General features: G+C 45.7%; 1 protein-coding gene across 19 annotated transcripts in view; it reads right to left on the bottom strand.

Annotated features, from left to right (window-relative positions):
• The window catches only part of MYT1L (myelin transcription factor 1 like), a 738,481-nt gene that overhangs the window by 226,820 nt on the left and 486,631 nt on the right, over positions 1-25,030 (bottom strand). The gene's annotated exons all lie outside the window — the stretch shown is intronic.

The following is a 25,030-nucleotide window of genomic DNA, read 5'->3' as shown; positions in this document are numbered from 1 at the left end:
TCTGCCTTTCACAGATACTGCAAACTTTAAACGTAGCTGAGTTGGTCGGTATTAGAGCCAGACAGGCACGTCTGTTGGAAGCCGTTAGTGAGTAGCCACCTGATTGGGCGCACCTCTGATTTCAGACGACGCAGGTCAGACCTCTCGCCTCCTCCAGGGGCTCAGCAAGCCCACGCTGCCTGGTGCCTGAACAAATTCTCTCCAGTATTGAGGCAAGTGACAGGAATGTCTAATAACGATTGCTTTACTGAAGGCACAAAGAAAAGGCTTGAGTACAAAAGTGTCCCCTTAGTCCCCAAATGGAACCACACAGAGACAGTGAGGGCGGTGTTCTGCAAACCACTGGCTCTCAGGTACTCCACGGGGAACATTCTAGAGTCGGATAAGGCTGAAAACACTAAGGTAAAACAACGTGGAACGGGTTTTTTCACTGCATGACTTCTTAAAACTTGTGCTAAGCTATGTACAGTGTGCCTCTCCAAAGGGTGAATGCAGTCATCAGGGAATGCTTTTTGTGTGGCATACATGTCACGACAGGAACAATGTACTGCGGCCTCGTTGTTAGGTCACAGACTTGCTGAGGAAGCCGGCCTCCTCCTTGGTCTGGTTAGTGCCACCGGCTGGTACAAGCCTCACTCTCATTAGATAATGTGGTACGTTCTGTGGCTGTTGTAACCGAGATGGGACACAGTCCTACAGAATCTCTGCCTTAGTTTTGTTCTATGCATGTTCCCTCCCCTCTCCCTCCCCCCTCCCTCCCTCTAGAGCAACCTGTGGGTTGAGACCCCTTTGGGGGTCGAACGACCCTTTCACAAGGGNTCCCTCCTCGCCTCTCCCTCCCTCCCTCCCGCTCCTTCACCCCTTCCTTTGTTTCTTAATTCTGTTCAGAATGGAGCGAACTTAGCAACATATAAACATCAGGTAAAATCACCCCTTGAGAGGCTGGTCAGGCTGACAGGAATTTAAGGGGAGGTATCTCTGCACGACAGCAGGAAGGGAACTGAGAGGGCGGGAGGGACAGTTAGGTGGCCTGTGGGCTGCCCTGCGGGGAAGGCTCTGTAAAGACCCAGTTGCAGGAGGTACATGCCAGGAGGGTGGAGGGAACTCGCCTGCCCCAAGGGCATGAGAGCCAGCAGCTCCCCAGTTCCTGAAGGCGGAGCCCACACGCACTCCTCTGCTGAGCTGTCCACGGCTGGCTCCTGGCTCCCTTGTCTCCATCAGTCAAATCCACTGGGAGATGATCAGCTGCGCTCCCTAGGCTGGAAGCGGAGCCCTCCCCTCCTTAGGGTGGTTCCACAGCGACTGTCCCATTACTCTCCTCTAGTGAAGGACAAGTGGGGTCAGGAGGCTGAGCCCTGAGCCCACATCCTGCCCGCCGCAGACCCCGCGTTCCGTGCCTGCGCCTGAGCCTGCACTCTCCCGCCTCTAAGTTCACTGCGGGGTTGGTGTCGCCATCTCCATCTAGGCCATCGCTTCCAGTCCTCCGCTTTGTCAAGGTCAGGAAGGGACAGGGAGCGGGAGCAGTGGTGTTCTCTGGAGGAAGGTGGCCTTTGGCAGCCCGCTGGTTGAGGCTAAGATTCCCCAGGTTGTGTGCGGGTGACTTCCCTTAAGGCTACACTGTGCTTCCAGGAAACAGAGCACTCAGACAGCAAACACAGTGGACTTCCTATCTGCCGACAGTTAGGTTTCATCTTAACTTTCTGACGTACACGTATTTTAAACTAAGCAAAGACAGTCACTCCTAACGTTAGTGAGAAAATTACATTCCGATTTTAACTGTCTGTCTACAGCAGTAAGTTAGGTGACTTAGAGAGAAACAAGCCAATATTTAACTTGCGAAGTGTGCTCGGAGGCTGAAGTGGGGTGCCGGCTCGTCCCCCACCAGGATGTGGGGCTCATTTCCAGCAGAGCCGCCGCCACTTTGACACAATTGACTCTTTCCGTAGAAATCACACCACAGTTCACGATGACATTCATTTGTCCTGAGCATTAACCTAATAACATCAAGATATCTGTCCTCTTAGCTTGGAGTTCCTTATGTCATCCTAATGGCTTAACACTTCCAGTCTTATTTGTCTTCAAAGATGCAAAATATATAACCAGGCTTCTGATGTGGAGGAAGTGCCTTCAAGGAAGGGAGGAAGGGAGGAAGAATGGATGGAGAGAGAGGGACGGAGGGAGAGGGAAAAGGGAGACAGAGAAATTCTAAGGCCTGGCTCTAAGGACTAATGTCAGGCAGGGTGGTAAAGTTTATGAGAGAAGAAAGTGCTATACAGTAATCCCCCCATATCCATAGTTTCACTTTTCATGGTTTCAGTTGCCTGCAGCCAACTTCGGCCCAAAAATATTAAATGGAAAATTCCAGAAATAAACAATTCATAAGCATCAAATTGTGCACCATGCTAAGTAGCATGATGAAATCTCGCTCTGTCCCCCTCTGTCCCCACTCGGGATGTGACTCATCCCTCTGTCCAGTGTCTCTCACTGCAGACACTCCCTGCCCCTTAGCTACTTAGAAGCCACCTCGGTTATCAGATCGATTGTCAGAGTGTCACAGTGCTTGTGTTTAAGTCACCCTTATTTTACTTAATAATGGCCCCAAAGCACAACAGCAGTGACACTGGCACTTCGGACATGCCAGAGAGAAGCCATAAAGTGCTTCCTGTAAGTGAAAGGCGAAAGCTCTCGACTTTATAAGGAAAGAAAATCGTGTGCTGAGGCTGCTGAGATCTATGGTGAGAATGATTCTTCTATCTGTGAAATCGTGAAGAAGGAAAACGAAATTTGTGCTGGTTCTGCGGTCGCACCTCAAACTGCAGAAGTTACGGCCACAGTCATGATAGCACTTAGTTCTAAGATGCAAAAGGCACGGACTGTGTGGGTGGAGGGAATGCAACACGACAGGGGATGTGTTCCGACTGACGGCCATGGGTTGCCCAGAAAGCACGGAGCCCACACAAGGACTGACTCAATGGACCCCCTGAAACAAGACACCGCCTGCACATAACTTTTCTTATAGCATATTGTTACAATTGTTCTATTTTGTTGTTACTTGTTGCTGTTCATCTTTTAATGCCTCATTTATATATTAAACTTCATCATAAGTATGCATGGAGAGGGAAAAACATAGCACTTTTAGGGTTTGATGCTATCCTAGCTTATAGGCGGATCCATGGGGGTCTTGGAACACCCCCCCCGTGGATAAGTTGGGACGACTGTAGTAAGTACACACCGACACTCATAAAGTAAGTAAATTGAATATAAAACCTCGACTCTGTCCAAGACAACTCGGTAGAAATCATTCTTTGACTACGTCCAAAGGAAGAAACTGTAACTTACACAGCTTTAATGTTTCTCACTGGGAGTTCAATGAGAAAACCACTCGTAGCTTAAAGAAAAAAATTAAGATTTGTTTGCAGAGCCATAAACCGAAGTGAGAACAGACCATCGCTTTTACAAATATTGGAATCACAAAGACCTCTCTGAAGTAGGACAGAGGGAGGAAATCAAGATGGACAGGCAGCAGGATGCAGGCCCAGTGCAGGCGTGCTCACTCGGCACACGCCTCGAGGGGAGGCGTTCCGCCCCACAAGGTCAGCACTCCAAGGACTTTTGCTACTACAGGCCTCAGTACCACGTACTGACCGCACGGCACGTCAGGGGCAAAAGCAGAAGGTAGACTTTTCTCTGTCCTAATGAAGCCTTAATCTAGAATTGAAAAGAAGTAAAAAATGCTACAGGTAATGCAATATGATATTCGAACTAAGTGCTGTGAAAGTTAAGATGATTACAAAAATTGGTCTGTAGGGCAGCGGGTAGATGTGGAGATGGCGGGGCCTAGAGGAGGTGACCGATGATTAAATGGCAAGTAGGGATAAAGATTAAATGATAAATGTCACTCCAGGCAGAAGTCAGAGAGCAAATGCAGAGGTATGCACAGGCAATATCAGGTGTCTTTGGAGGGCTCCCCAGGTAGCTGAACCCCAATATTTAGGCACATGGAGTGAAGAGGCAGCTGGAGAGGTGGCAGGGGCCAGATAACCATAAATCTCAGATCATAGTAAAGAAATCAATCCCATAAGTGATGGGAGAGCTTTGGAAGACTTAAACAGAGAATGGCATGGACAGTTCAGACTTTACACAGATTATGATGAAAACTAGGGGGAGGATGGATTTGGAGAGCACAAAAGAGGAACCAAGGAACATAGTTTAGGAGGCCTTGGAGGCTCCAGGTGAGAGGTGATAAAATTCAAATCAGGGTGTGAATGGCAGGGTTGGGGGCTGTTTGGGATTGACATTAGAAGGGCTATGACCTAGTGAACGAAACAGGAGACACGGTGACTCCAGCTTGTGTAGCCGGGAGAGGCTGACATCACTGGGTCCAATGAATATGGGAGCGGGGTGAGGGAAAGGCCTACATCCAGGCATGGGTCTGAGGGTCCGAGCAGTACCAAGGTCAAGATGTTCCTACGTCCACAACCTGGAGCTCAGATGGAGCAGACGGAGCTGGGGGGCAGACCTGTGGGCCTCACACATACGTGGTGCTTTAGACAGTGACAGCGCAAGAGGTTATCGAGCACGCACAGAGCTGGGTGCAGCAGGCTGAGGCTGGGATGCCCACCGTAGAGGGAGGCAGAGGGTGTTATGGGGAGGGAGGAGGTGGAAATCTCTTCAAAAAGAGAGCAGGAATGTCAGGTGCAGTCTGGAAGCCTCGTGAGGGAAGTTTAAAACGTCCACTGCATTTGGAGATCCGATCTCCAGGGGTTCTGCGAGTTCAGCTGAAGTCAGAGGGGAGAGGAAGCCAGTCTGGAGAAGACTGGACGCAGAGTGAGGCCATGACCCCACTTAGCACAGGTTTTGCGGGGCCACGTAGAGAATGGGTGGAAGGTGGAGGGGCAACATGAGAGGACACACAGATGAACCAAAGGGCTAGAATATGAAGAAATGGTGAGAAATACGATGTGGCAAGATGTGGAGGTTGTTGGTGGCACCATGCTGGTGACAAGGGAAGTAGGGGAGAGGCAGGAAGCGCAGAAGAGAGAAGAGGGGGCCCGGTTCAGGCCGCGAGGGTGCAGTGCCGTGCCAGTGTCTGGGCGCTGTTGGACAGCCCACATGCTACTCGGGAAGGGTTGCAGTGGAGGCAGCAGGGTTGACAGGTGCCCCAGTTCCAGGACTGTCCTGCCTTCTACACATGTGCTGGCACCGGGAGGGCTGAGGCTCAAGCAGCCGGTACAGAAAAAGGAACCCTTTCCAATGCAGGTCTCTTAGCTCCAGGGTTTGAAACCCATTCACCACCTGTTGGGTAAGCCACTCTGCCTAAATAATATTTAGATTAATTAAAATTTATTAACTCAATAGCTAGGAAAATTAAATATAACTGTGTTGGCACTTCAAATAAATGAGCTAGTGATTGATTACATGAAGAATAAAGTAAATACAGTCGTCAAACTCATAAACTTTAACTTCGGGCAACTTACTACAAAAAGTATTGGGGTGGATTTTTATAATTGGTAAATTAATTTTAAAAATTCATCTGCATTGTAATCACCAAATATTTAGCCTATTCACGCCTCTCCTGGAAGCAGCTCAATGTCACTGTTGGGTACCAGAAGCCCCTGGGTAACATGAATGGAACTTACTGGCACAAGAGTGATGTCTCCGACCTTCAGAGCCCTTAGACGTGATCTGCACGTTCTTCTGAAGGCCTATCTCTTTAAGCTCAGCGCTGCACAATGAACACAGCTGCTGGTCTATGACCTCCTACCATTTATTGCCGGCCTCCTGTGTCACACACTAACCCCGGACTGCAGCAGGTATTATCTCATTTATCCTCAGGTCACCCCCACACTCTTACGAAGTCAAACTCGCCCAAACCAGTAAGTTATTAGTCTTAAGTCAAGGAAATACCACCTAGACCCTCAAATGACAACAGAACACAAAGCACTGAGTCACCAGATAAACCTGGTTCCCTGAAAACATCACCTTCTACTGTCCTCAGTGACACCGTGGCCAAGAAAGACACTGCACTTGGCAAATACCACCGAAAAACGACGAGTCCACTCTTAAAAGTTTATATAAGCGCATGTAAATAAACTGATAATGGTAAGTGTTTACGTAAAATACTTTCAGTAAAACCCAGCCTATTTAATTCCCATGAGCAATGTGAACAGAAGCCTCGCTGAAAACTTAAGTGTGGACTAGACGGCACTGCACTCTGCTCACTGGCACCGGGAAGGCGCCGCCCTTCCCAAGGCAGCTCGCTGCTGGTCTTCTCATTTTCCTTCCATTAGTAAAGGTGGGGCATGGGGGGGGGGCAGCGCACTCCACCCAAAAACAGACTGTGATGTCACAGGCAGGCCCCCAGGCTGGGGCAGAGCAGGGGGTCCTGGCAGGACAAAGAGGCTGGGGGACCCCTGCTGAAGGGAGAGCAGGGAGGCCTTGGGGGACAGGAATAAAACAAGCATGCCCAACCTAGGTCTTGTCAAGACTTCTAATGAAAACGAAACTGTTTTTCTTTGCCATTTATTTCTACCAATTTTGGGGGAAATCCCTTGATTGCATTCAAGCCCATCAAGGCACAATAGAATTTTGATCATATTACAATAGGTTTGCAAAATATTTGTTCTGTTGTAATGCTACGGTTTATGCAACTATGATCTCTTGCTCATTTATTGTAGAAACATGGAATTCAGAGACATTTTTATAAAATAAAAATAACACAGATAAATGAATGCACTTTTTAAAATTGTAAAAGTAATTATTAGCTTTGTTTTTAGGTTTTATCTCAGCTTTTAAAACTATATAATTAAAGTATATCGTGTAAAAGCACTTTTAAAACAAAAAGTGGTGTATATAAAGTATTATTATTCATAACTACATTTTATTCATTTAACAAGAACATATCAGGTAGCACATAATTTTACCAAGTAATTAGGCAGATTTACTACGACCTTGGACTAGACTTCCATAAAACAACCATTTAATAACAACATCCTATTATTCTTAAGTTTCCTGTCATTTTAGGGCAAGTGGCAGGGGGAAGGAGGTAGCTGCAATTAATATTGCTTTAAAGATTATTGTTTCAACTTCACTACAATTTCCACAAAGAACACTATTTTTAATATCTTCTTTCTTAACTGACAGAGGCCCACGAGAAGTTCAGATGCTCTATGCACTGGGCGCATGAGACAAGACACCAGATGAAAGTTGGGGAAAACACACGTTTCATGAAAATTCGGAAAGCAAATCCACCCCTGGTTCCCTTCTTACAACTTTATCTGTTTTGCTTACCAGCTATGGAGGCTTTGCTCTGCTTTCACTTAACTTTAAGAGAAAATATCTGTTGCTGTAGATGTATTTTTCATGCTGAGATTGTTATCAATCTAGCTAGTTTGGGGGCATCTGCATGCAGCAGTCCATGCCTCTCTTATGGATTGAGTTTTGTCTGCCTAAACTTTTAGCTCTAGCAGAAACGGGGACCCAGTGCAGACTCTGCAGAGCCCTAAATTAACATCATAAAGACTTCGATGTGAGTCAGGCGCTGGCCTCTCAGGGGCTCCACACCTGCATCCTTACTCTGAGTCTGAGTCCCTGTCCCTTCCTCTGCCAGCCTCTCCTCAGAGAGACTCGTCCATTCTGGGTGCCCACAGCACTGAAGCTCATGTGTCCTGCGAGCCAGAGCAGTAAGCGACACGCCCATCTCACACCTGTCCACGGCCAGCGCCAGCGGTTTTGGAGGCTTATCAGTGAGACGAATCTTACATGCTCCTTGGCATGTTTAAAAAAGAAAAGCTGGGCCGGCCGAGTGGCGCGATGGTTAAGAACTGGCTTGGGATGCCAGAGGGCCCCGGTTCGGATCCCACATATGAGGGCCAGTGACACTGCCCTCCACAGCTAAGATGCTGAACAACAGCTGGGCTGCCATGAGTCGCCGGTGGCGGCAGCGTAGGCTGCAGCCCCTGTGGCAGTGGGTTGCCATGGGCTACCATATGTAGCCAGCAGCCAGCAGCCAGCGTGAGCGGCCAGCAGCCGTAGTGAGCGGCCGTCCAGAAGCCGGCGACTGATGTGCCTCGCCCAGGAAGAGCGCAATGATGGTGCCAACTTGGGCCAGTGAAGCAACGTCCTCCACAACTAGATTGAAGAACAAAATGACAGCAACTTGTCTGTTCCCCTTCCCCCAATTCCCCGGCACTGTTCCCATCCCCCAATTCCCCAATAAAAATCTTTTAAAAAAAAAAAGAAAGAAAGAAAAGCTTCTGATACTCTGCTGTTGTTTTCTGGAGAAAAACCCGCAAGAAGTGTCTGGCAGACTCCCAGGGAGCCTGAAAAAGCATGCTGGGCACAAAGGCGCCTCTCCAGTCATTTGCACGTTCCTGGGCTGCTCCTCACAAAGCCTGCGGGCGCCCGTCAAAAAGGGGCCCTGTGCCTGTCCCGCCACACATCTCAGAGCAGCGGCCTTCAGCTGGGCTGCGTGCGCCATTGTCCTCACGCGGACCGGGGTTTATTTCTAGAAGCACACAGGGCCCTTTACTCAGTGCGGCTCTGCCTTCCTGGCTTCCCACCACCCAACACACAGGAGCATGCGTGTGCACCCACACGCCCTGACCCCAGGTGAAAGGCGCTGACGCTGACAGGAGGGCCTGATTAATGACCCCTGTGTCTCTCAGCGCGGGGCGGGCAGGCACAGCCACGGTCTTGGCCCAGGGAGCTGTTCCAGGAGGCAGGAGGGCTGTCAGCAGGCTGTTTCTGAGCCTAAACTGAAAATCCAGAACAGAAGGTAACCAGGGGTGTCCTGAGTCCTCGTGGGACTGCTGACTCTGCACAGCTGGGTTTCCCCAGGCCTCTCTACACTTTCAGCACCTATGCTGCCCTGTTTACACTGCAGGTGCAGAGGTTGCATCAGACCAGGGGTCTGCAAACTGCGGCTCACAAGCCACATGAGGCTTTTTTGAGTACGTTCTGTCTCAAAAGTTTGCCGACCCCTGGAAGAGCCAATCTTGTCCCTCACAACGATTTAAAAATTATTCAAGAGCCATAAATATATTTTTACATAATCACCATTATGTGACTAATAGCCTTTAAAATTTTTATAAATGAAACTATGATAGTTTTATTTTCATTTTCAATTTTACTTCAGAGCCACATGTACGTACCCAAAGAGCCGCATGTGGCTCGCGAGCTGCAGTTTGCTGACGCCTGGTGGCTCTTCTGTCTCAAAAGTTTGCCGACCCCTGCATCAGATCCTGGGGAAGGTGTTCACTGCAGGCTGTGCAAACTCCTTTCGAGAGCAGCTCGGCAGGTATGGGGTGGGCGCTAAGCCCCCCTTCCTTCAGTGTGTCATGGATGCACTGGGGGCGTCAGGGACACACAGCTGAGGAAGAGTGTCTGCTCAGGCCTGCATGCAGTGAATGCTTCCTGTGCCGAGCTGCCAACACGGCTGGTGGCTGATGCCACCCAGGATGCTTTGGCGAGTGGAGTTTACCCACTGCCCAGGTTGGCCCTCTGAACACGGAGAGGCCCCGAGCAGCTTCTCACGCTGAAAGCCCTGATGGCCCCAGCCAGCCGGCCGAGCGCATGGCCCTGAGAAGCCCAACACCAGGCCCTGACTGCCCACGCTTCTGTGGAGCTGGCGATAACGCCACGTCTTTTGGGGCACTCTTCCGCACGCTTCTTCATTCTCGCCTTCCCCTCACAGATGTGCAGGAATCTGAATTCTGACGTCTGAGCTCAGACACCGGGCTCACACTCCAGGCTAGGACGCTCGGGGCGACCCAGGGCTGCCGCTGAACAGTTGGCACGGCACGGGGAGGACGCAAGCCAGCCTCTTGGGCCTCCGATTCCTCACCACAGGGGATAATCAGCGCATCGGTCTTGGGTTGTGCAGGGGTTAAGTGACACCACACACATGCCAGCTGCAAAGGACACGGCTGTCTTCAGTGCTCAGGAAAGGCTAGGCGTGGTTTGTGCCACCATCGGTATTGGTGTGCACATGGCAAAGACGGTAAGCTTGGCATATGAAACCTCAGCAGACATTGCACTTTTGCTCTCAGAAACACCTTTTTCAATTCTTAGAATTTACAGTCCTCAGCAAAAGCAGAAGGAGGGCAAGGAAAAGAGGCATTCATATGAAGTGTGATAAAAAAAATACGGTGGATGTTTAAATTTTAAAAATGTATTCCAGTAAAAGACACATGGCCATTAATACCCTTCAAAAAACTCCCCCTCACATGTAACACATTTATCCCATCATTCTTGCCACTTTCTGAAGCAGCTCTGGAAGTCCTCTGTCGTGAGAGTCTTTACTTGATCCTCCATCATGACAGCGCTCTGTGTCACACATCGCTTCTGGTTCAGCAATTTCTGTCAAATAAAAACATCACCATGTGTCCTCATCCACCTTATTCACTGGATCTGTCCCTGTGCAACTTCTGGCTCTTCCCCAAGTCAAAATGAGTCAGGACATTGAGGCAGCCATGACAGCGCAACTAAAGACACTCATAAAAGAGGACTTCCAGAACTGCTTCAGAAAGTGGCAAGAACGATGAGATAAGTGTGTTCGAAGAGAGGGAAGAATTTTGACGGGGATTAATGGCCATGTGTCTTTTACTGGAATAATTTTTTTTAATTTAAACATTCACCATATTGTTTGATCATACCTCGTGCAAAAGGATTTTTAGTTGACAAAGAAAAATTTTCTATATAAAAGTATTCCAGTTAATAGAAGGAAGGAAGGATGGAATATAATTTTGTAAGCCTGAGGAAATGTTGAATCTGGGTAATGGCTCATGGACTGCTAAAACAGTCCGGCGGAAAGGCTGGTGGGTGGCTTTCTAATGGATGGGTCAGGTGATGACCTGGACAACATGCACACTGATCTATCAGACGCAACATCACAGCAGGGGAGCAAACGCCACCTGATGTGCTCCCCTCCCATTGTCATGGAAGGGGAAGATACCCACAACATCACCTCTGAGAATGATAAGGTCTCTGAACAAACCACCAGTTTGTAGACAGTGAAGGGGACAGAAGAACATATTAAATGACACCACAGGGATGAAATCAGCACAGTCCAGACTGCAGGCCCCTCTACAGGACAAACGACCCAGCTTTACAACAAATAGGTAATGAAAGGCAGGAAAACTATGTAGGTCAAGAGGCATTCAAGATGGGTATCAGTAAGACGAGGTGTGGACCCCATCTGGATTCTGATATAAACAAACAGACTGTAACAACAAATTTGTGAGATAATCTGGGAGCTTCGAATCCTGCCTGGATATTTGAGGATAATTAAGACTTTTTAAGGTTGGATAGGTAAGGTTATGCTTTTACAAGAACCTTTATATTTTAGAAATTCATACCAAAGTATTTCCCGGTAAAAACAGATAAAATTATCCACTAACTTGGAATTGCTGCAAAGTAACCCATGTTTGAGGAACGAAGAATGAGGGGGAGTAAAGAAGTAACCAGTTTCACCATTCCTGAGGCTCAGAAATGTGTAACGAGCTCACCACCACTTGTGTGTGTGTGGAATGTTCCATAAGAAGACAAAAAGCAAAAAGAAAAAATTAAAGAGGAGACTGAGTAATCATATTTTCCAGGTCACAAGTGATGAAATTTAAAACTAACAAAAGACTCGGGCTCCTTGGGGCTGCGGTAAGGACGCAGGCCTGACGTGGGAGGCCCGCTTCCCGGAGCCCGAGGTGGGCTCAACTGGCTTGGTGAACTGCCTGTGTCATAGGGCAGTAGCTAGCCACAATGTGCCTAAGAATTTGTGGTGGGTTATTGAAAACGTCCCTATCCAGCCCTGTTCCTGGAAATTGTGATGTACCAGGTCTCGAATGAGATCATAAATCTATAGAGAGAAAAAGCATGGGATGACTCAAGTGTGGGTGGTCCTGGAAGCCCTCTCTGGAAAGCCCTAGGGTCAGGCACCCCTGTCTGCAGTCCCACTAGCAGGCACATGCACAGGGGCTTTACTCAGGATGGACTCTCATTAGCCAAGTCCCAAGTTCACAAACCACTGCTTAAGGGGACAACCAGTCTGAACATGTCTGAGGGTAACAGAAACAACGTTTCGACCTGAAGACAAGCAAGCTCCATGTCCCCTCCTGGGAGGCAGACCTGCTGTGGGAGCCAGACTTTTAATGACATTAACAAGGACAGAATCAAGCCAGGGTAAGGAGAGCTGGTGGAACAAGACAGAGTGACAAGGGGCCCACAGAAGCTATGGACTTGCCGATGTGCCATAGGTGGGCTGCAGGGCACCCCCACGAGCTTCTCCCTGTGGCCCCATGAACAGACATAGGGTCTCTATTCCCAGCTTCCCTGGAGGCAGGATTGGGATTTCCAACTAATGATACAAACATCCCGGCCTCAAACATCCTGTGCCACCCACAAGGCCCCCCTACTTCTGGAACCCCACAAACCCCAAATACCAAAGCCAGAGCGAAGAGGCTGTGCAAGCTGCATCAGGGTGCGATATGAGCAGGAAATACACTTTCATCATTATGCTTTCTGAGTTTATTTCTGGGTTCACCTGTTAAGTTGCCTAGTCTATCCTGACTAATTCAGATGACAGTAAATTTACAGTAAATTCTATCGCTCTCAGATGGCTTTGCATATTTCTACTTTGGTAGGTGTTTGGGGTAATTTGAATTGCCACCTCTCCAAGCTCTGGGGGTGGAAGACCTCAGTACACCCTCACAATTGCTGAGAATGCCAGCTGTGACCTTGCCTGTTCAAAGTACACTGATTCCTGTTTTCTGTAACAGCAAATCATCAGCTGCAAATTTCTCACAAAAAGTTGTAAAGATTTATAACTGAAATAAAATTTGTATCCTCTGCTTGTGGTAGTGAAAAGTAAAACCAAAAAAACCACAAACAAACAAGATGAGCATGATACCCCATACTGCCATCCTTTGGCTGAGACTGGCAAGGGGTGACGGAGGGTAGATGACAGAGACAGGGATGTGACCAGGTATAAACATGACAGGATATGCAGGAAAAAGCACCCTGGATGCTTGTCGAGCTCACTGAGAAGCGTGAATGCTTTTCCCTGTGGATTCTCATCCGGAGACAACACTGAAGTAGTAAACACAGCCTCATGTCCTCCATACAGCGATGCACGTAGTTTTATAATTTAAGATATACAAGGTCGGACAATTTGAGTTTGCAAAGTCATACTAGAAAAAGTGCTCATATCTCACTGCTGAATATCACTACGGTCACCCACCTTCAAAGTCCTCCCCTTGGGAAGTTATGCACCGACACCAGCACCTAGTCCACCCTTAAAAGCAATTTTGGAACTCTTTCTGGAATGGCCATCAGGGCTGTCGTCGTATTACCCTTGATGTCCTGAATGTCATCAAAATGTCTTCCTTTCAATATTTTCTTTATCTTCAGGTAAAGAAAGAAGTCACTGGGGGCCAGATCAGGTGAGTAGGGAGGGTGTTCCAATACAGTTATTTGTTTACTGGTAAAAACTCCCTCACAGTGTCCTGTGAGCTGGTGCATTGTCGTGATGCAAGAGCCATGAATTGTTGGCGAAAAGTTCAGGTCGTCTAACTTTTTCACGCAGCCTTTTCAGCACTTCCAAACAGTAAACTTGGTTCATTGTTTGTCCAGCTGGTACAAATTCATAAGGAATAATCCCTCTGATATCAAAAAAAGTTAGCAACAAGTTCATGAACTGAATTGTCAGGCCTCGTATGCACCTTATTTATATAAATAATTTTCTTCTCGATACTGAACAAACAATAGTGAGCACGATTTAGTCCTTGATGAATTTGGCTAATTGTGGTAATTGTTTTACTTTATTATAGTGATGCAATGATGATGCATGAGTGTTTGAGGCCATGCAGGTAAATAGGTTTTGTCTCTGTTTCTTCATAGAAGTAGGTCCATATTTTTACCTTTTATTGGTCTTCTTCCTGCGGTTTTGCTTTCTCAGGTCTTCCCAATGAAGTGTTCGGTAGGCTCTCAGTGCCGGCACTATCTGTGCTCCACTTTGTTTCTAATCGAATGCCTCCCTCATGCACCTGCCTGGGTGCAGGTGGCTTGTCCACTGTGGAACAAAGCACGCAGCCTCACAAAGTCTCCATGGGCTCTACCTCATTTGCCTGTGTGGGTCCAAGCTCACCAAGGTCCTCGGCACCTGACGTCTGCGTAACCCAGGTGTCAATATTGGCTCTTTTCAACTCCGTTTACTTTCCTGTAATAGAGACCTAGCAGAATGTCTCACAGTCAGCTGCTGCTCAAGAACTGTTGACCGATGAACAACCCTTTGGTTTCCATGTGAGAATGAATTAAAAGAAATACGGTGTTCATAAAGTTTTGACATTTTGCTTAGTGATTTCAGAGCATGTGGGAGAAAGAGATAAGCTATGGACAGCTGACAGGTGAAATTTTCAGAAGAGCAAACACACTTTTCTCAGGAGGGAATTATGGCATCGGGGACTTCACAGCCGTGTCTCCATTTGTGCAAATCACCAAGCTGAGTACCCTGCTCCAGCTTATTTTAATTAACCAGGCACCAAATGAACCAAGGCAATGTGACAGGTGTAAGGGGCCTTGTACTCAGAGTCCAGCCCAGCTCTGTCTCGAGGAAACGCTCTGCCCTGAGGAGGCTGCCCAGGGCAGGGGCTGCCTTGTGTCCTGTGGAAACAAGGGATGCTCAGTGCTTGTTACTTGATGCCAAGGATGGCTCTCTGACGCAAGGGAACTGGCTCAGAACATTCCAACAGATGACAGTTTATCTTCTTTTTTTTTTTTTAAGATTTTTATTGGGGAATTGGGGGGATGGGAACAGTGCTGGGGAATTGGGGAAAGGGGAACAGACAAGTTTCTGTCGTTCTGTTCTTCAGTCTAGTTGTGGAGGACGTTGCTTCACTGGTCCAAGTTGGCACCATCATTGTGCTCTTCCCGGGCGAGGCAGATCAGTCGCCGGCTTCTGGACGGCCGCTCACAGCGGCTGCTGGCCGCTCACGCTGGCTGCTGGCTACACACGGTAGCCCATGGCAACCCACTGCCACAGGGGCTGCAGCCTACGCCGTCACCGGCAACTCGACTCACGGCAGCCCAGCTCCAGGTTGAGCTGTTGTTCAGCATCTTAGCTGTGGAGGGCAGTGTCACTGGCCCTCATATGTGGGATCCGAACCAGGGTCCTCTGGCGTCCCAAGCCAGTTCTTAAGCATCGCGCCACTCGGCCGGCCCAACAGTTTATCTTTACTTGAATAGTAAAGCAGTTTGTAAGCTCTCCTCTATCTGTGACATTATTAAATGAATGTTAAGAAATAAATGTTTAAAAAAAAATGGATACAGTAAGGTTACCTTGTGCTTTCATAGGCCATATTATACACACTGACAAGTAAGGGAGGAGGGGGTACATGAGACACATATGTACACATACCCCCCCCAAGAAGTACACATTCGCACACACACACATTCTCTCCACCCCACCCACACACTATACACACATTCTCACACACACAAATGCATATGACACAGATACACACACCTCACACATGATCTCACACACACACGTTTTTCTGAAATTTTTGCAAGTGGGTGGGGGACATCATGGCTACTCACACCTAAATCTTTCAACATTTATCTCCAACGGGGGGAAAAGCATTCTCCTACATAACCCAAGTGTAATTTTAACAAAAATAAAGTTAATAATTGTTTCAATCATAAAATATACAGTCCATATCCACATCTCGTCAATTATCCATAATATATTCTTTGTAGCTCTTTTGCTGTATAAAATATAACTAAGATATAAAATCACTTTCCCTTTATTATTCTAAAAAAATGTGTTTATGGACACTGCTATTTTTTCCATGTTTTTTTTTCACCTCATAGTTATTTCTTGAATGTTATTTTAGAAAATACTTTCTTTTAATAATTTTCATTGGCTTTTAAATGATAACTTTATTATTGAATAAGTGAATAAGCAACCATATAGTTTATTTTACATTTTGTAAAACAAATTTTAAATTAGAGGATTTTAGAAAGAAGGGCATGTGTGAGCTACTATGAGCTATGGGAAAAACTAACGTTATTAAAAGGTAATTGTGTTTAGTATGCATACATTGATTTGGGACTCTGACTGGAAAATTTCTGTCCCTTCTTATTTTGTTTTTAAATATTTTTTATTTTTCAATTACAGTTGACATACAATATTATATTAGTTTCAGGGGCACAACACAGTGATTAGACAGATATAACTTATGAAGTGAATCCCCCAATAAATCCGGTATCCACCTGGCACCATACATAGTTATCACAATACTACTGACTATATTCCCCATGCTGTACTTTGCATCCCCATGACTGTTTTGAAACGACCAATCTGTACTTCTTAATCCCTTCCCCATTTCACCCATCCTCCCAACTCCACTCCCATCTGGCAACCATCAAAATGTTTCTGTATCTATGAGTTTCTTTCTGTTTTGTTTGTTATAAGCAAAATCACAGTATATCTGTCTGACTTACTCATCTCATCTCAACACCATACCCTCCAGGTCCATCCATGTGGCTGCAGATGGCAGGAACCCATTCCCTTCCCTGGCCGAGCAGTATTCCACTGTGTATACGCACCACCTCCTCTTTATCCATTCTTCCTTCAATGACACCCAGGCTGCCTCCTCATCTTGGCCATTGTAAACAATGCTGCAACGAACATATGGGTGCACACGTCCCCTCAAAGTAGCACTTGGGGTTAATAATTTCTTTGGATAAATACCCTGAAGTGGAATTACTGGGTCTTCCTTTGTCTCTTGTTATAGCCTTTGTTTTAAAATCTATTTTGTCTGGTATCAGTATTGCTACCCCAGCTTTTTTGTTTGTTTCCATTTTCATGAAATAACTTTTTCCATTCCTTTACTTTCAGTCTGTGTGTGTCTTTCAATCTGAAGTAAGTCTCTTGTAGGCAGCCTATGTAAAGGTTTTGTTTTCTTATCCATTCAGCCCTCCTATGTCTTTTGATTGGGGCATTTAATCTATTTACACTGAAAGTAATTATTGATACATATGTAGTTATTGCCACTTTATTCATATTTTTCATCTTTTTTCTTCCTTCTTCTTAAAGAAGTCCCTTTAATATTTCTGGTAATACTAGTTTGGTGGTGATGGACTCTTTCAGCTTATTCTTGTCTGGGAAGCCCTTTGTCCTTCAGTTCTAAATGGTAGCTTTGCTGGGTAGAATAGTCTTGTTTGTAGGTCCCTGCTTTTCATCACTTTGAATATTTCCTGCCAATCCCTTCTGGCCTGCAAAGTTTCTGTTGAGAAATCAGCTGACAGTCTTATGGGAGCTCCCTTGTAAGTAACTAACTGCTTTTCTCTTGCTGCTTATAGATTCTCTCTTTGTCTTTAATCTTTCACATTTTAATTATGATAATATCTCTGGATTCATGTTGTTTGGGACTCTCTGTGCTTCCTGGCATTGTATGTCCATTTCCTTCACCAGGTTAGGGAAGTTTTCTGTCATCATTTCTTCAAATAGGTTTTCAATTCCTTGCCCTCTCTATTCTTCTGGTACCCCTATGATGCAAATGTTGATATGCTTGATGTTGTCCCAGAGGTCCCTTAAACTATCTTCATTTTTAAAAATTACTTTTTCTTTTTGCTGTTCTGATTGGGTGTTTTCTGGTATTTTACCTTCTAAATTGCTGATTCAATCCTCGGCTTCATCTAGTCTGCTGTTGATTCCCTCTAATGTAGTCTTCATTTCAGTTATTGTATTCTTCATTTCCAACTGGTTCTTATTTATGTTTTCTACCTCCATTTTTATATTTCCTATCTCTTTACTGAAATTCTCACTGAAATGATTCAGCATCCTCATAACCAGTGTTTTAAACTCTGAATGCGGTAGGCTGCTTGTCTCCATTTTGTTTAGCTATTTTTCTGGAGCTCTGTTCTGTTCTTTCATTTGGGACATGTTTCTTTGTCTCCCCATTGTGGCTGCCTCCCTGTGTTTGTTTCTATGTATTAGGCAGGGCTGCTATGTTTTCTGGTCTTAGTAAAGTGGCCTCATGTAGTAGGTGTCCTGTGGGGCCCAGTGGCACAGTCTCCCTGGTAACCAGAGCCGGGTGCTCCAGGTGTGTCCCTTGTGTGGGTTGTGTTTGCTCTCCTGTTGTAGTTTAGCCTTTCTTTTCTTTTTTTTTTTTTTTTTGCTGTTCGCACATCACTGAGAGGGATCGACCCTCAGGCTCATTGGTTGTGAGGACTGGCCATGACTGCAGTGGAGGAGATGTGGTGCAGGGACTGACTCTACGGAGCAGGATTCACTTTAGCAGGGCTCTGGTGCCTGCCCAGTATGTTATTTGTGGAGGTAGTTGAGTGGTGCACTGGTGTGGTCTGAAGATGGTCATCATGTGTGTTGGTTCTGGGAGGGGCTCTGGTAGAGGCCAAGTTCAGCCTCTGGTTTTGTCCTGCCCGTTGCCACTTGGTATGAGCTCCAAAGTGATCTGCAGATGGTGGCCACTTGTGGTGGGCTTGAAGGTGCCTGGAAGACGCTAAGCTGCAAACTGAAGTTGGCTGCCATTCATGCCGGGCTTGGGGCTGCTTAGCAAGAGGTACAGGGCACAGTGAGGCCAAATGCTACTTGTTTGTGGTTTGTGAACCTTTGAGAGATTTTAGGAAAGTCTGCATCATGAGCCAAGACAGGCTGTTTGTATGGAGAAGCCTCTGGAAGCAGCTTGGATGCGCTCACAAGTTGGGTGGGACGGGGTCTCAGGGAATCACCGGGGCGGGGCAAATGCTGTTAGCCAGGTTGGTGGAGACTCAGATATGACACCCACCTGCACGTGCAGCTGTGTGAGGTGAGGGATCAGAAAAGGAACAATGGCTTCTGCCAGCACCTCTGTCTGGAAGAAAGATGCCTCTCCAACCCTTACCTTGAAGCCAGGTTATTCAGTCCCTCCCCATATATGTCCCTGGGTCCCTGGTGTCTTTTGAGCTGCTGCCCTAGTGATGGAATTCATTCACTCTGAGTCAGTGAATAAGTCCACGTGTGGTCCTTTAAGAGGATCATCTAGGATTCCAGCCACCCTCTGTCTCACTCAGCCACCATCCCCACTGGTTTTCACAGCCAGAAGTTATGGGGGCTTCTCTTCCCGGCAATGGAACCTGGGCTGGGGAGCCTGGTGTGGGGCTGGGACCCCTCGCTCCTCAGAGGGACCTCTGAAGCTGAGATATCCCTTCCAATTTTTAACTGCTACACATGGGTGTGGGACTGGCCCGTTCTTCATCTCTGTCCCTCCTACCAGTCTCAACATGGCTTCTTCTGTGTGTCCTTAGTTGTAGAACTTCTGTTTAGCTAGTCTTCAGATAGTTCTCAGTGATGTTTGTTCTATAGTTTAGTTGTAATTGTGATGTGGTCTGGGAGGAAGCCAGCACAGCGTATATCTACTCTGCCACCTTGAGCAGAACTCTTCTGTCCCTTCTTTTATTCATTTCCTCCCTTAGCTTCTTGATATCCCCTGTCTCCTCCCTCATCCCCTCCTTCCTTCATCTTTTCCTTCCATCCTTCCTTCCTTCTCTCCCTGCTTCCTTACTTCCTTTACATTCACATGGTTTAAAAGTAAATGAAAAATTAATATATGAATGATTTAAAAACAATGAAACTTCTCCTTAATCCTGCCTGTTTCTGTATTGTTACTATACACATTAACATTTCTATCAGCTTCTTGTCTATCCTTCTAGAAATTTTATGCAAATACAAGCAAATATATGTGATTGTTTTTCTGCTCTTCTGCATCTTGCTTTTTTCTTTAATGGTTCTTCAAATCTTTCCATATCAGTTCATAGAACACTTCTTCCTTTTTTACACAGCTGCATGGTAAGTGAAGGCACTTTGATTTGAATAACAGAAAGCGTAACAGATGTAAATCAGATTACTTCTGCCTTAATCTTTTATGGAAAAATTATTATGTCTTAGTTCTTTATGAATAATGACAACTGTAAGTTCAAGAGCTTGAGCTGTGTGCTAGCTACTGGGCACTATGTGTTATATATATTATTTTATGCCTTCATCGATGCTAAGAAGCAGAAAAGATGCTCCTAATTTACAGATGGAAAAACTGAGGCTCCAAGAGACTGAGTGTGCAACTTCTTCCTGCTTTCCTGGCTGTGCTGTTAAGTGCTTTACAATCACTCCTCCCAGTTGGTTATGCTACAAAGTCCACATCTCATCTTGATTTGCACACTATGCTTCATGGCCCCCACTTCCCACGTAGCCCTGCCCTAGCTGAGCACCTCAATGACTGCCTGGACTCGTCCCACAGTCCCCTGCCCAGCCCGTCCAATCTATCCTTCACATTGTCTTTCTCGAGGGAAGGTCGGCTCATGTCTTCTCCTTGTTTAAATTTTCCATGGTCCCTCCTGGTCTACAGAACTTAACCTGACCTCAGAGGGCCCCACATCCTCTCCTCACCCTCTCAGACGCCTGGGTCCTTTCAGATGCTACTGCAATGCTGGAGATACACCGCCTGTCTGAGCACACACAAGCACCCTTAGAGTACAGCCCAAGCATTAATTCTCTAGGACTCCAAGTGTCTTCCCCAGGAACACAGAGATTCTCCCAATTTGAGGGCTGCATTTTTCTTTATTACTTTGTAGATACCACATTTATGGCTCTTTATAGCTCTTTTCGCAATATGTGGTAATTTATTTTTGTTGTTGTTGAATATGTGTCCTCTCACCCCACTCCAAATTAAATGGTTAAACGTGAACAGTTTTGTAGCAGAATTCTATGTTTCCATATTTGTAGCTATGATGTCTGGTATGTAGTAGTTGATTCAAAAATATTTTACATAAATGCACAAAATTGTAAATTTGTGTGTATGGATGACATTTGCAATAACTTATTCAACAATATGTTATTGAAAAATTAGGCATTTATCTCCTTTAGGTATAAGTTAGCTACCCTCCCTTCACTTGTACCTGTAATAAACACAGACTCAGAAACATTCAACGAAACAGGTGACCTCAACTCAGTGGGCTTAGAGTGTGTACATCAAATGACTGTGGCATTTGTGGAAAGCAAAGATGGACGTTGAAGAAAGCTCCAGGTAAGAGGGGTGTTTGATGGAAAAGGACAAAGATGGTAACCATAAGTGAATGCACTGGATTTCATGTAAAAGAGTAATTAACACATGCACTCACAAGGAAATTAAATTGGAAACCACGGCAAAAAGTGAAAAGTAAATTTCCTACCTCCTGTGACACCCTCCGGTAAAAAAACAACAACAACAACCCCAAAACATAGTGTATGTATATACTCATGTGCACTCGTGTGCGTGTGTGTGTGTGTGTGTGTGTATATATATATATATAATGGTTTCGTTACATAAATGTCAGGACACAACACAGAAAGTTCTGCATCCTACCTTTCAGATAAGGTAATTCCATATGAGCTCCTTATGTATCACAAACATATCATTATTAATACAAACCTTCCCTAGGCACATTCATTCATTCATTCATTCATTCATTTATGAGTTGACACCCACTGCTCGGCACACAAAGCCAGTGCTGTCTGATATAAAAACAATCCACTGCCCATTTCAAAAACAGCACAGCTGCTCGACAGTACTAAACTATCTTCTCTTTCAAGGACTAAAATTAGTTCTTTATACACTTTATATCTCATTTAATCCTTATAGCAGTGCTGTTAAGAAGAAATTATCTTGCCCATGTAACTGATGGGGAAACCAAGGCTCAGATTCAAAGAGTTAAATAACTTCTCCAAAGTTACACAAATAATGTGCTAGCATCAGGATTTGTTTCCTGGTCCTACCACCTCCAACTTTTTACCCAAATTTCTGCTTGACATTAAACTACTTGTGGGACTAGCAGTACTTTCTTTTCTTAACTACTTAGAGCCACAAAGCAGGTGCACACATCTTTAGATTGTGCTTCTGCCATTTTTGTTCTGTTCATTTTCTCCTGTTCTGATGTATTGTGAGATAATTTATTAACCATCAAAATCTGCTTTAAAGATGCATGCATTCTAGCAAATCATTTCAGTGGAAATGTCAATTAATGTTCTGGATTTTGACTAAATGATTTATGCTGCTAATTCACATCCAAAATAAGATAAAAAGTTGGAGGCTGTCATAAAATAGCTTTTAGAAAAATAACCTATGGCATTATTAAAGTCTTTTCGCAAAACTAACCCTTTTTCATGCTTCTGGTAGATGAACTATTGCAATTTGAAATAATTCTCTTTTCAATTTGCTGTTTTATTCCCTACATTCCCTGCATTTTTGTTTGGGATTTACAGAGTATTGGGAGAAGCTGAATGGGTGACATCTTACCAAGCTGTGTGGAGGTGCCCAGCAGAACAGCCCAGTTCCTACACTGTGTATCGACATCACTGACCAGGGCATGTCCTCTTCTGGTTTGGGGTCTGACACACATAATTCCTGTGTGTCTACGTGGATAATACCTCTGGATGTTGGCATTAATTAGATTTTATATCACACACAATTTTCAGGATGATTTCAGGATATTCCTTGGCAGAATGATTGGTATGGACATGAAAATACTAGAAAGTTTTCTCCTCTTTAAATACGATGGGATTCCTGGGTGCTGCTCCAATGTCCACCGACAGACCAGCCCTGTTCTCCTGAGCTGTCCTATAAGCTCTGTACAGCTGTGTCTCTGCTCAGTCCTAATGACTCAGCTCCCACACAAGCCACGTGCTTGTCTGTGGAGCAACAAGCCTATGGACAATGACCTTACAAGCTACTGTGAGTTTGCAAGTAAGGAAATTTAAAAAACAGTAAGAGTTAGATTCTGTTTTCAAAAAATGAGAGGGTAATTGAGGAACTCTTTTTTTTTTTAAAGATTTTTATTGGGGTATTGGGGGGATGGGAACAGTGCTGGGGAATTGGGGGAAGGGGAACAGGCAAGTTGCTGTTGTTTTGTTCTTCAGTCTAGTTGTGGAGGACGTTGCTTCACTGGCCCAAGTTGGCACCATCATTGCGCTCTTCCTGGGCGAGGCAGATCAGTCGCCGGCTTCTGGACGGCCATTCGTGGCGGCTTGAGGGCCACTCACGCTGGCTGCTGGCTACACACGGCAGCCCATGGCAACCCTCTGCAACCCACTGCCACAGGGGCTGCAGCCTACGCCGTCGCCGGCAACTCACGGCAGCCCAGCTCCAGGTTGAGCTGTTGTTCAGCATCTTAGCTGTAGAGGGCAGTGTCACTGGCCCTCATATGTGGGATCCGAACTGGGGCCCTCTGGCGTCCCAAGCCAGTTCTTAACCATTGTGCCACTCGGCTGGCCCAAGGAACTCTTAATCTATATATTTACCAAGGGCTGGCGAACCCCTGGCTGAGGGTGCACCCTGTAGCTGCAGGTTCCCTGGCAGAGGGCTGCCCAATTTTTTACACACTGCCTGTGGCAGTTCTCCTGACACAATGGCAGACTCAAGCAGCTGATGCAGAGACCACATGCCCATGAAGCCTGGAGTATGTACTACCTGGCCCTTCACAGAAGTGTGCCCACCCTGGTCAATGCAATGTGATGATTTACACACGTTCATTCTGTAGGTGATCATGGGAAGATTCGTACTTTGCTCCCAGAAGCCACTGTCATATCACATTAGTATTCCCGTTTTGGAATGCTAATCTGTTTCAGTCCCGTTTGGGCTGAAGCATTTATGACATACAGCAAACACATACTGCTTCTCCCCGAGGGCCACGCCCTAACATTAAAGAACAAATGAATCAAAAGTACCCAGAAAGCACGGAGCACAAACATGAGCACAAGCACCGCTGAGCGGCCGTCCCGCTGACGTCCGTCGTGAGACATCAGCACAGCTCTGCACGTGACACACGGCTGACTGGCAGTGAAGGCTGACTGAACTTACACACGTGCAACACTCGGCAAATGAACACACAAGTAATGGTTGTGCTATTGCTGCTATTACAGTTATCTGATTGACTGAAGCCCGAGGGGGCTGTCAGGAGGCTGTCAAGTTCATCTCTTACCCAGAAGAGTCTGCCAGCTCCAGGGGCTGTTTGGGACAGACCACACCCGTGGTCAGGTATGGACAGGCTTGTGGTCAAGAGTGTGAAACGAGAGATTAGTGCAGCTGAACCTTGGAATCTCTTTATCGTCTCTGAACAAGTTCAATCTGTCTGTCCACCTTGAAAACCAAATGTGATGACGCCTTCACTGAGAAGCCTATTCAAGGCCAAATACAAACAAGGATTTTTCTTTGAAAACAGGTTATTGTTTGGTTTGGTTTAATGCATGGTAAGATTTGTATTTGAATGCTATACAGTAAAATATGTTGATAATCATCATTTAAATATGAACATTTAACTCCATGCCAAAAATGCCAATTCAACAAATCCACATTTAAATATTAAGCTCTTTTAAAATATTCCATTACACATTCTTTAACTTATGACTAAAACTAAACGAGATTAGATAAAACAAGACAGCCTATATGCGTGAAACACCTACAATTCAGAAACTGGAACTGACTTTAAACTCAAGTATAAGTTTAATACTCAGTGTGAATAGGTTTTATTTTTTTTAATTCCAGGGTAACAACAATTAAACATAATGCCTTTCCCAAACTGAACCAATGAGGGCAGTGGGTTTCTTCAGAGAAAGTGAATAGGGCATAGTCGAGAAAATAATTAGAACAACTGTGACCTATTATACCAGTTCATAAAGCTCCTAAAGATTGCAGCTCCCACAAGGTTGCAGCAGATGGAAGACAATCCCAGACTCTAATTTCCATGGAGCAGCAAGTAGTTCTATTATCAGACAGGCAAATGGGGTAGTAGGCAGACAAACAAATTACTATCGCACAGTGAACCTTAAAAGACATGCCTGAGCTTCCTCATAGAGCATCCTAAGAAAATACCCTTTCACCAGCAAAGTCTCATGTGTAAAACGGACTCCTGAATGTGGGCATTGCGACATTAACACCAGAGCTTCTGAGGCCATCTGTACGCACACACTCAGAAACTGAGACTTTGCAGAGGTGGGATTTTAGTCACTTTA

Source organism: Hipposideros armiger, unplaced genomic scaffold, assembly GCF_001890085.2.
Source record: "Hipposideros armiger isolate ML-2016 unplaced genomic scaffold, ASM189008v1 scaffold_100, whole genome shotgun sequence".
Classification (NCBI taxonomy): domain Eukaryota; kingdom Metazoa; phylum Chordata; class Mammalia; order Chiroptera; family Hipposideridae; genus Hipposideros; species Hipposideros armiger.
The sequence above is the reverse complement of the archived record's forward strand: the minus strand, read 5'-3'. Positions and strand labels throughout refer to the sequence as shown.